Here is a 10,059-nt window from a genome sequence, read left to right on the forward strand (position 1 = left end):
TTTGTATTGTATTTTTGTGTTCCTAGGGTATATTCCTAGGAGTGGTATAGCTGGATCGTATGGGAGCTCGATTTCCAGTTTTTGGAGGAATCTCCATATCGCTTTCCATAAAGGTTGAACTAGACGGCATTCCCACCAGCAGTGGATAAGAGTTCCTTTCTCCCCACATCCCCGCCAACACTGTTTATTCTCATTCTTTGTGATGTGTGCCATTCTCTGTGGTGTGAGGTGGTATCCTATACATGGATGTACATGGAATCTATTATGCTGAGTGAAATAAGTCAGAGAGAGAGAGAAAAACGCAGAATGGTCTCACACATTTATGGGTTTTAAGAAAAATGGAAGACATTCTTGCAATAATAACTTTCAGACACAAAAGAGAAAAGAGCTGGAAGTTCCAGCTCACCTCAGGAAGCTCATCACAAAGAGTGATGAGTTTAGTTGGATAAATAACTACATTTTGAACTGTCCTAATAATGAGAATGTATGAGGGAAATTGAGAACCTGTTTAGAGTACAGGCGGGGGTCGGGTGGGGAGGAGGGAGACTTGGGACATTGGTGATGGGAATGTTGCACTGGTGATGGGTAAAAAAAAAAGTTTCTATAAATTGCTATTTTGTATTATAGGATTAATAACATGACTATATTTTAATATTATTATATTCATATTCAATTCAAAACAAATTCATAACTATAATATTTTTAAGTTTATAAGGCAGTGGAATCAAAGCATAATAGAAATAAACTAAGGCTATACATTATATAATATTGGTCTGCTTGGTTATTCATGATAAAATAGCACAGACTGAGGGCTTTATTTGGGGGGGTTTAGAAAAAAAATAGAGAGAAAAAGGAAAGAACAGAAATAAACAGAAAAGAAAAATAAATAAGGTCTGGAGAGATAGTACAGCAAGGCACTTGTTTTGTATGCAGCCAACCTAGGCTCCATCCCTGTTATCCCATATAGTACTGTGAATTCCACCAGAAGTGATCCCTGAGCAGATTCAGGAGTAAATCCTAAGCATAGAAAAAAATGAAAAAAGAAAAAGAAAGCTAAAAAAAAAAAGAGTGGGGGCCAGAACAATAGCACTCTCAGAGGGTTCGATTCCCAGCATCTCATATGGCTCCCTGAGCCTACCAGGAGTGATTCTTGAATGCAGAGGCAGAAGCAACCCCTGATTACCACTGAGTGTTGTGTGCTCTCCCCCCCAAAAAGACTTAGAACTTAAATGAATTGACATGAAAAGATGTCCTTGGAGCAAGAGAGAGATCAATGAACTAAGCTGAGTACAGGCTGTGAGCCAGAAGTTGAGTCTCAGACTGTCTCAGGTTCAGTCTTCAGCATGGTACATTTTTCTGAGCACTGTTGGGTGGGATCCCTGAATACAGAACTGAAAGTAACTCCTGGGCATTGCCATATGTGCCTCCTCCCAACGATAGCCTTAAAAAAATTAAATAAAGGCAGGGCCGAAGCCTTAGTACAGGTAGATAGGGTGTTTGCCTTGCATATGGCTAACCTGCATTCTACCCCTGGCATCTCATATGGTCTCTCAAACACCACCAGAAAATAAAACAAAAACCAATCCAAAACAAAAATTAAACGAAGAAACAAAATTGCATGTAAATACAGTGGTACTGGTATGTATATACTTATAGAAGTATAAAGAGTTTATACCATGTTGTAAATTTATTAGTTATTTTTAGTGAGTAGTTAGTTAATATGTATTATTATTTTTTTTTTTTTTTGGTTTTTGGGCCACACCCGGTGACGCTCAGGGGTTACTCCTGGCTATGCGCTCAGAAGTCGCTCCTGGCTTGGGGGACCATATGGGATGCCGGGGGATCGAACCGCGGTCCGTCCTAGGCTAGCGAAGGTAAGGCAGGCACCTTACCTTTAGCGCCACCGCCCGGCCCCTAATATGTATTATTAATACTATTAATATACTGTTGAGAGTCTATGTACCACTTTTGGGGGGAGGGGGACACCTCAGGGTTTACTCAGTAAACTCAGGGTTTATTCCTAGCTCTACATTGAGGGATCACTTCTGACAGGGCTGCAGGGCCATGTGAGGTGCTGTGGCCTAAACCAGGTTGGCCACATGCAAGAAAAGTACCCTATCTTTTATCCTATGAATCCAGCCTCTAGATAGCATTTTGGGGGGTGGTGGTGGTGGTTATCACACCTGGCAATGATCAAGAGTTACTCTTGACTCTATATTCAGGATCATTCCTGGCAGAGCTTGGGGGACTATATAGGGTGCTGGGAATTGAACCAAGGTTGGCCACTTGCAAAGCAAAAGCTGACCCTGTACTATCACTCCAGCTCCTAAATGTCATTTTTTGAGGGGGGTTGGGACCACATCTTGTGGTGCTTGCTGGCTACTCCTAATTCTGTTCTCAGTGATCACTCCTGGCAATACGAAGGAAAGCATTGTAGTACTGGTGTTCCACATGCAAAATGGCATTTTGGATCATTGAATTAGCACTCAAGCCCTAGAACTCACTCTTAATTTTTTTTTTAATTTATAATATTTTATTATTTAAAAAATTTTAAACACTGTGGGGGTTGATGTGGTAGTATAGTGGTAGGGTGTTTGCTTTGCATATGGCTGACCCAGGACAGATGCTGGTTCGATCCCTGGCATCCCATATGGTCCCTTGAGCCAGGAGCAATTTCTGAGCGCAGAGCCAAGAGTAACCCCTGAGCACTGCCAGGTGTTGGCTTCCAAAAAATAAAAATTAAACACAAAGTTTTTCATAATTGAGTTTAAGTCCTACCTCCTTTCTATTGTCACTGGTATTATTACCATACTATATTTTATTTTTCTTATATCCTATAAATGAGTAAGATCATTCTATATCTATCCCTCTTCTTCTGACTTGTTTCAATATCTATCAGTGTATAAGCAAATCTCATGATTTTATTTTTTTGTAACAGCTGCAAAGTGTGATTAAGTAGGTGTACCATGGTTTCTTTATCCACTCATCTGTTCTTGGCATTTCCGTTGTTTCAGATTCAATTGTAAATAGTGCTGCAATGAACATAAGTGCTGATAGCACTTTTAGATTGTATTTTTGTATTCCTAGAGTATATCCCTAGGAGTGATATTTCTGGATCCTATGGGAGCTCAAGTTCCAGTTTTTTGAGGAATGTCCATATTGTTTTCCAAAAAGACTGGACAAGCTGGCATTCCCACCAGTAATGAATGAGTTTCTTTCTTTTTTTTTTTTTTTTTTTTTTGGTTTTTGGGCCACACCCAGCGGTGCTCAGGGGTTACTCCTGGCTGTCTGCTCAGAAATAGCTCCTGGCAGGCACGGGGGACCATATGGGACACCGGGATTTGAACCAACCACCTTTGGTCCTGGATCGGCTGCTTGCAAGGCAAACACCGCTGTGCTATCTCTCCGGGCCCGAATGAGTTTCTTTCTCCCTGCATCTGTGCCAGCAGCAGGTTGTTCTTGTTCTCTGTGGTGTGAGATGGTACCTCATTGCTGTTTTGATTTGCATCTCCCTGATAATTAGTGATGTGGAGCATTTTTTCATGCGCTTTTGGCCATCTGTATTTATTTCTTCTTTGAGAAAATGTTGTTAATTTCTTCTTATTTTTGGATGGGTTAGATAATTTTTTTTTACTGAGTTCTAACAGTACCTTATGTATGTTAGATATTAACCAGTGCCTTGTATATGTTAGATATTAACCTCTTATCAGAAGGGTTTTGGGTAAATAGCTTCTTCTATTCTGTGGGTAGTTTTTGTATTCTGGTCACTGTTTCCTTTGAGATGCAGAATCTTTTCAGTTTAGTGTAGTCCTATTTGTTTATCTTTGCTTTCACTTTCTTGGCCTTGAAGATGGCAATTAGCTTGAAGAGACCTTTAGCTTCAATGTCATGGAACGTTCTGCCTACATTTTCCTCTATGTACTTTATGGTTTCAAGTCTGATTTCAAGGTCTTTAATCCATTTTGATTTTACTTTTGTGCATGGCATTAAATACAGAACTGAGTTCACTTTTTTGCATATAGCTGACCAATTTTCTCAACACCACTTGTTGAAGAGCTTTCCTTGTTCCACTTCATATTTCTTGTCCCTTTATCAAAGATTAATAGATTGCATACCAGTGGGACCATCTCAAAATATTCAAGTCTATTTCATTGATCTGAGGTTCTGTCTTTATTCTAGTACCAGGCTGTTTTAATAATTAATGCTTCATAGTACAGTTTAAAGTTGGGGAAAGGGATTTTTCTCATCTTCTTTTTCACAAAGATTGCTTTAGCTATTTGGAAATTTATTTTTCCATACAAATTTTAGGACTATTCATCCACTTCTTTAAAGAAATGTGAGGCCGGAGTGATAGCACAGTGGTAAGGCATTTGCTTTGCACGTAGCCAACACTGAATGGACCCCAGTTCGAATCCCAGCATCCCATATGGTCCTCTGAACCTGCCAGGAGTGATTTCTGAGTGCAGAGCCAGAAATAACCCCTGAGTGCCAGCAGGTATGACCCAAAAACCAAAAAATAAAAAAATAAAATACAATTTAAAAATGCCATGAATATTCTTATAGGGATTGCATTAAATCTGTACAATAATTTAGGAAGTGCTGCCATTTTAGTGATGTTAATCTTCCCAATCCATGAGCAGAGATGTGCTTTCATTCTTGTGTCCTATTTTATGTCTTGAAGCAGTGCTTTGTAGTTTTCTTTTCTTTGGTTTTTGGGTCATACCCAGCAGCACTCAGGGGTTATTCCTAGCTCTATGTTCATAATCACTCCTGCAGGCTCGGGGGACCATATGGGATGCCAGAATTTGAACCACTGTCCTGTATGCAAGGCAAATGCCCTCCCTCCATGCTATCTCTCCAGCCCATGTAGTTTTCTTTGTATAGGCCTTTCATCTTGTTAGTTGACTCCAAGGTACTTCATTTTCTGAGGCACAACTGTGAATGAGATTGTTCTTTTACTATCTATTTCTCTTTCATTATTTGTATATAGAAAAGCCATTGACTTTTGTGTATTAATTTTGTAGTTTATTGTTTGAAGAAGCTGTTTTTTAGAGTCTTTAGAATTTTCTAGATGCAGTATCATGTCATCTGCGAACAGCGAGAGCTTGACTTCTTCCTTTCCTATCTGGATGCCTTTGATATCTTTTTCTTTACTGATTGCTCTGGCAAGTGCTTACAGTACTTTATTGAATAGAAGTGGTAAGAGGGGGGCCCGGAGAGATAACACAGCGGCGTTTGCCTTGCAAGCAGCCGATCCAGGACCAAAGGTGGTTGGTTCGAATCCCGGTGTCCCATATGGTCCCCTGTGCCTGCCAGGAGCTATTTCTGAGCAGACAGCCAGGAGTAACCCCTGAGCACCGCCGGGAGTGGCCCAAAAAACCAAAAAAAAAAAAAAAAAAAAAAAAAAAAAAAGAAGTGGTAAGAGGGGACAACTTCATTCTGTATCAGTTCTTAGAAGAACTTATTTTGTCCCCATTGAGTATAATGCTTGTCATGGGTCAGGCTCTAGAAATCACTTACAAATTTTTTTGGTGGGGACATTGTTTTTAGGGGCTACTTCCAGCTCTCTGATCAGGAGCCACACCTGGAAGTGCTTGGAGACCATATATTGGGTCAGGATTAGGACCCAGCTTGCTACTCTCTCCACCCTCCTAGATATAATTTTTTTTTAATTTCCTACAGTAATTTTGTTTGTTTGTTTTGGTGCCATACCCAGTTATACTCAGGGATCACTCCTAACAGGACTTAAGAAATCATGTGCAGTGCCAGGAATTGAATTAGGATTCCTATCCCATCTCTGTCCCCTTTATAGGCTGCATTATATTTGCAACTGTACAAAAGTGAAAAATAAGGTCTGTGATATTTGGCTTTTGGGGGGCAATGGTACTTAATTGTTCAAATGAAAAACATATTTCCAAAGGGGAACAAATAGATATTCAATACTAAGATGAGGGGCTTCTGGAGCCAAGAGATCATACAGGGAATTAAGCAAGTTTATTTTTTTATTTAAACACCTTGATTACATACATGATTGTGTTTGGGTTTCAGTCATGTAAAGAACACCACCCATCACCAGTGCAACATTCCCATCACCAATGTCCCAAATCTCCCTCCTCCCCACCTGACCCCCACCTGTACTCTAAACAGGCTCTCCATTTCCCTCAGCAAGTTTTTTTTAATGTCTTAGGTTAGCTCTGAAAATGGTCAGGGGGGTAGTTTTATTTTTGTTTTATTGTTTGTGAGTACTCAGTGGTGCTGGCTTTATGCTTTGGAGATCACTACCAGTTGTACTGAAAATCCACTGTGTTTCCTGCATGCAAAGCAAGTGCTTAACACTTTCAGCTATCTCTCAAACTCTAAGGGCATAGAACATATGAAAGAGAGTGAGTGTTGAATAAGAGCAAGGTCAGACTTATTTAGGGGTTGAATAAGAAGAAGCTGGTTTCTTTTTCTTGATGGGGAGAGAGTTTGAGCAACATTCAACATTGTTCAGGGGCTCTTTCAGGGTCTGTGCTTACTTAGGGTTAATCCCTGGTGGTGCAAGGGGGAGAACATATGCAATGCTAGGGATGGATCCAGGGTTATTGCTGCACGTACTTTCCTGCCTGAAGCTGGTTTTTCTTTATTCTTCTTCCTTCTCCTTCTGTTTTTGGGCCACAACTGGTGATACTCAGGAGTTATGCCTGACTCTGCACTCCTCATGGTGTTCAAGGAATTGGGATGGGATGCTGAGAATTTAACCCAGGTTAACTGCATGCAAGGCAAACATTCTTCTCACTGTATTATCTCTCTAGCCTCTCTAGTCTTTTTTTTACCATCCATAATTCTTTTCTCCTTACTTTCTATCTTTCTTCCTGGTCCTCCATGGCTTCTTGACCTGGACCTATTCTCTAGGCATGATATGTGGTCTTTTGTCTCTTATGCCCCATCTTTCACTCCCTGGAATTTCCTTTCAGCTGACTTCTTGGGGAGCATTGCTGTTTAGGGAGAGATGAGTTACCCTGACACCAGCACAAGGTTGGGTACAATTGGGCACATGTCATAGGACTGGGCAGCACAGAGGTTGGGTGAGATGAGGGTAAATGATAAACAGTAAATGGATGAGAGATAAAAATAGAGATGGATATTGTGGTTTACTAAAACTCACAAAGTTTATTAGTCTGTCAAGTTTGTTAATATGTAAGTTAGTATGTTAGTTTATTGGTATGCATTCAAAACCTCCTCAAGTAGATTCCAATCCACTAATCGACCAGATTAGTTTACCCAGAAAACCCAGAATTATAGTTGTTAGGGCCACAGAAAGAATAAAGTGAGCATAATCATTTTATTTTTTTTACCCATGTGGTTGGTCTGTGTTTATGTGATAGTATGAAACATGTTTATGTGTAAGATTGCATGTGTGAGTGTGTATATGGTATGTGGTAGTATATATATATGAATCATTATGTATGTGTTGAGCATATGTGGAACATGTGAATATGTTGTGTGTTTTGTGTGTGTGATGAATCAAGGATTTCTGTATTAGTGCCTGGGGACCAAAAAACGTCTGAACACAGTCCCAATCTTCTAGCTTCCATGCCCATGGATTGCTCACCCAGGTCCTCTTGGTTTTCCAGACTGACTTTTTCTTTTTGTGATACTTTTTTTCTTTACATTCTCTTTTTAGTGGGGGCAGGGAGGTTGTTGTGGTGTTTGTAATAATACTTAGTTGCTATGAACCAGAGTTATTTTTTTTATGGCACTGGAAATAACAGAACCACTGGGATTATACTTGAGTGTGTGGGATGATGCCAGGGATCCAACTCGAGGCCTCATATATGTAAGGCAAATGTTTTACTATTTAGTTAACCAATGATTTCCCTTTCCCCCCGAAAGTTTTTCATGTTAGATGATTTATGCATCATCTCTATGTTTATGCCAGTCATTTTTACCAGAGACTAAGTCCTCTGATGTTAAGATCAAATGTCATCCTTTTTTGACCCAGGCCTTTCTTGGGTCCATTCTTTGAATGAGTTTGCTCCTTTTGCCTCACTGAGCACACCCCTGAAAGTCCCCAGGTTCATCATATCTTGCTTATCATGACTCATCATGACTCCAGCAAGGCTGTAAGTTCCATGGGGGAAAGGACCTCATTTGGTTGGGATAGGCTTGACACACACTATGTAGGCTAAAATTGGGGATAGGATTTTTGGGGATGAAAATGACAGAATTCAGAAGAGTGTATTTCTTTTAAATCAACCAATTCTCCACATGAATCAGCTAAGGGACAAAGCCAAGGAACCCAACACAACTTTGATTCATGGATGTCAAAAAATCTTTTATTTCCTTAGGCTCTTAGGTCCTGTTTTCTCTCTTGTAGAGAACAACCTTTCCCTGACCTAATGCTCCTCTTGGCTATATATTTTTTCTCTTTGGATGGGATACTGCAAATGATTCCACCACAATGTCCCTCTTTTTTTTTTCCTTAAGATTAAAAAAAAAATCACTTAAAAGTTTTTTTTTGTTGTTGTTCAGGGTCCTTCTTTAAAGACTCTCAGGGACCAAATAGTCCAGGCAGTGAGGTTACATAGGAAGGAGACAGCTGTGGTGCTATGGCACCCTCACGTGGAGACACCCCAGATGGCAGCCTGCTTCTGAAAGTTGGAAGTCTTGCAAAGGTATGTCTTCAGCTGGGTTCTCTAATTCAGGTCAGGTGACCTGTGTGGCAGGGTTCAACTAGCTGGAAGGACAGCTAACTTGCTGTCACACGGAGATTCATCTGAGCTGAATATCTAAGACAAATCACACCTCTGTATTCTCCTTTCTTCCTCAGAATTTCCAGAGCCCATGTGAACCTGGCCTGTGTCCCAACCTTAAGGCTGCCAATAACTGCACCATTCATCTGGCCTCAGTTTCCCTCGTGTAAAAATGGTAAGAGTTAATCAAAAATGTTTTCAAATTGTGCTTCCAAACCTTTGGAAATATTGGACATAGTGGGCATTATCCTCCCTTCCCCTCACTTTCCTCCATGGTATTCTGCCTTCAAGTAGATACTTGACACTGACAAAAGAATTCTGGGATAGACCTGAGAATTACTGGCTCCATGAATTTTCTTTCTTCTTACTTTCTCTTTTTTCTTTCACTTCCTTTTCCTTTATTTATTTATTTTTATTTATTTTATTTATTTATTTTTGTCCAAACCCAGAAGTGCTCAAAAATTACTCCTGGCAGGCTCAGGGGACCATATGGTATTCTGGGAATCAAACCTGGGTTGGTTGCATGAAAGGCAAATGTCCTACCTGATGTGCTATCATTTGGCCCCTCTTCTTTTTTTTAAATTTGATGTGCAATTTGACACTATATAATAGAGATAGTATAGCAGTAAGGTACCTGCCTTGCATGTAATCAATCCTGTTTAATTCCTGGCACCACCTATGGTCCCTCCCAGCACCATCCAGAATGATCCTTGAGCACACAGCCAGAGTATAACCATTGAGTATACCCAGCAGGCTGGGGTCCAAAATCAAAACAAAAGAAGTTTTTTGAGGGGATTTTGTGTATGACACAGCCAGTGGTGCTCAGAAACTATATTATTGGCTGGGTGCTCAGGAGTGACCCCTGGCAGTGTTCATATAGGTATTGGGTATCTGATCTTGGGTCATAATCATTGCAGTTGCATACAAGGCAATTGCTTTCCTGTACTATCCCTATAACCTATCCATGAGTTTTCTTTTCTTTGGTTCCCACTTGGATGTACTCAGGGGATTACTCCTGGCTCTGCACTCAGGAATTACTCCTGACAGTGTATGGGGGACCATATGAGATGCCAAGGATTAAACCAGGGTCAGCAAGTTTCCCACCCACTGTACTATCCAGCCCCCATGAGTTTCTTTCATACTAACATTCCAGGATCCCTCAAATAGTCTTTCATAACTCTCTGGCTCCATGGTTCTAGCCTTACTGGAGACCAGAAAGGTTCAAGTTGGAAGGAAGGGAGGCTGGTAGGACTGGTGGCTTCTCTCCAATGTGATGGAAGGAGTCTGGCTCTATTCCACATCCAGCCTGTTGGTTCCACCAATT

The 10,059-nt window shown here is 40.5% G+C and overlaps 1 protein-coding gene across 1 annotated transcript in view; it reads left to right on the forward strand.

Annotated features, from left to right (window-relative positions):
- SLC4A8 (solute carrier family 4 member 8) overlaps window positions 1-10,059 on the forward strand; it is an 829,308-nt gene that overhangs the window by 588,253 nt on the left and 230,996 nt on the right. The window lies entirely within an intron of this gene.

Source organism: Suncus etruscus, chromosome 11 (assembly GCF_024139225.1).
Source record: "Suncus etruscus isolate mSunEtr1 chromosome 11, mSunEtr1.pri.cur, whole genome shotgun sequence".
In the NCBI taxonomy this organism is placed as follows: domain Eukaryota; kingdom Metazoa; phylum Chordata; class Mammalia; order Eulipotyphla; family Soricidae; genus Suncus; species Suncus etruscus.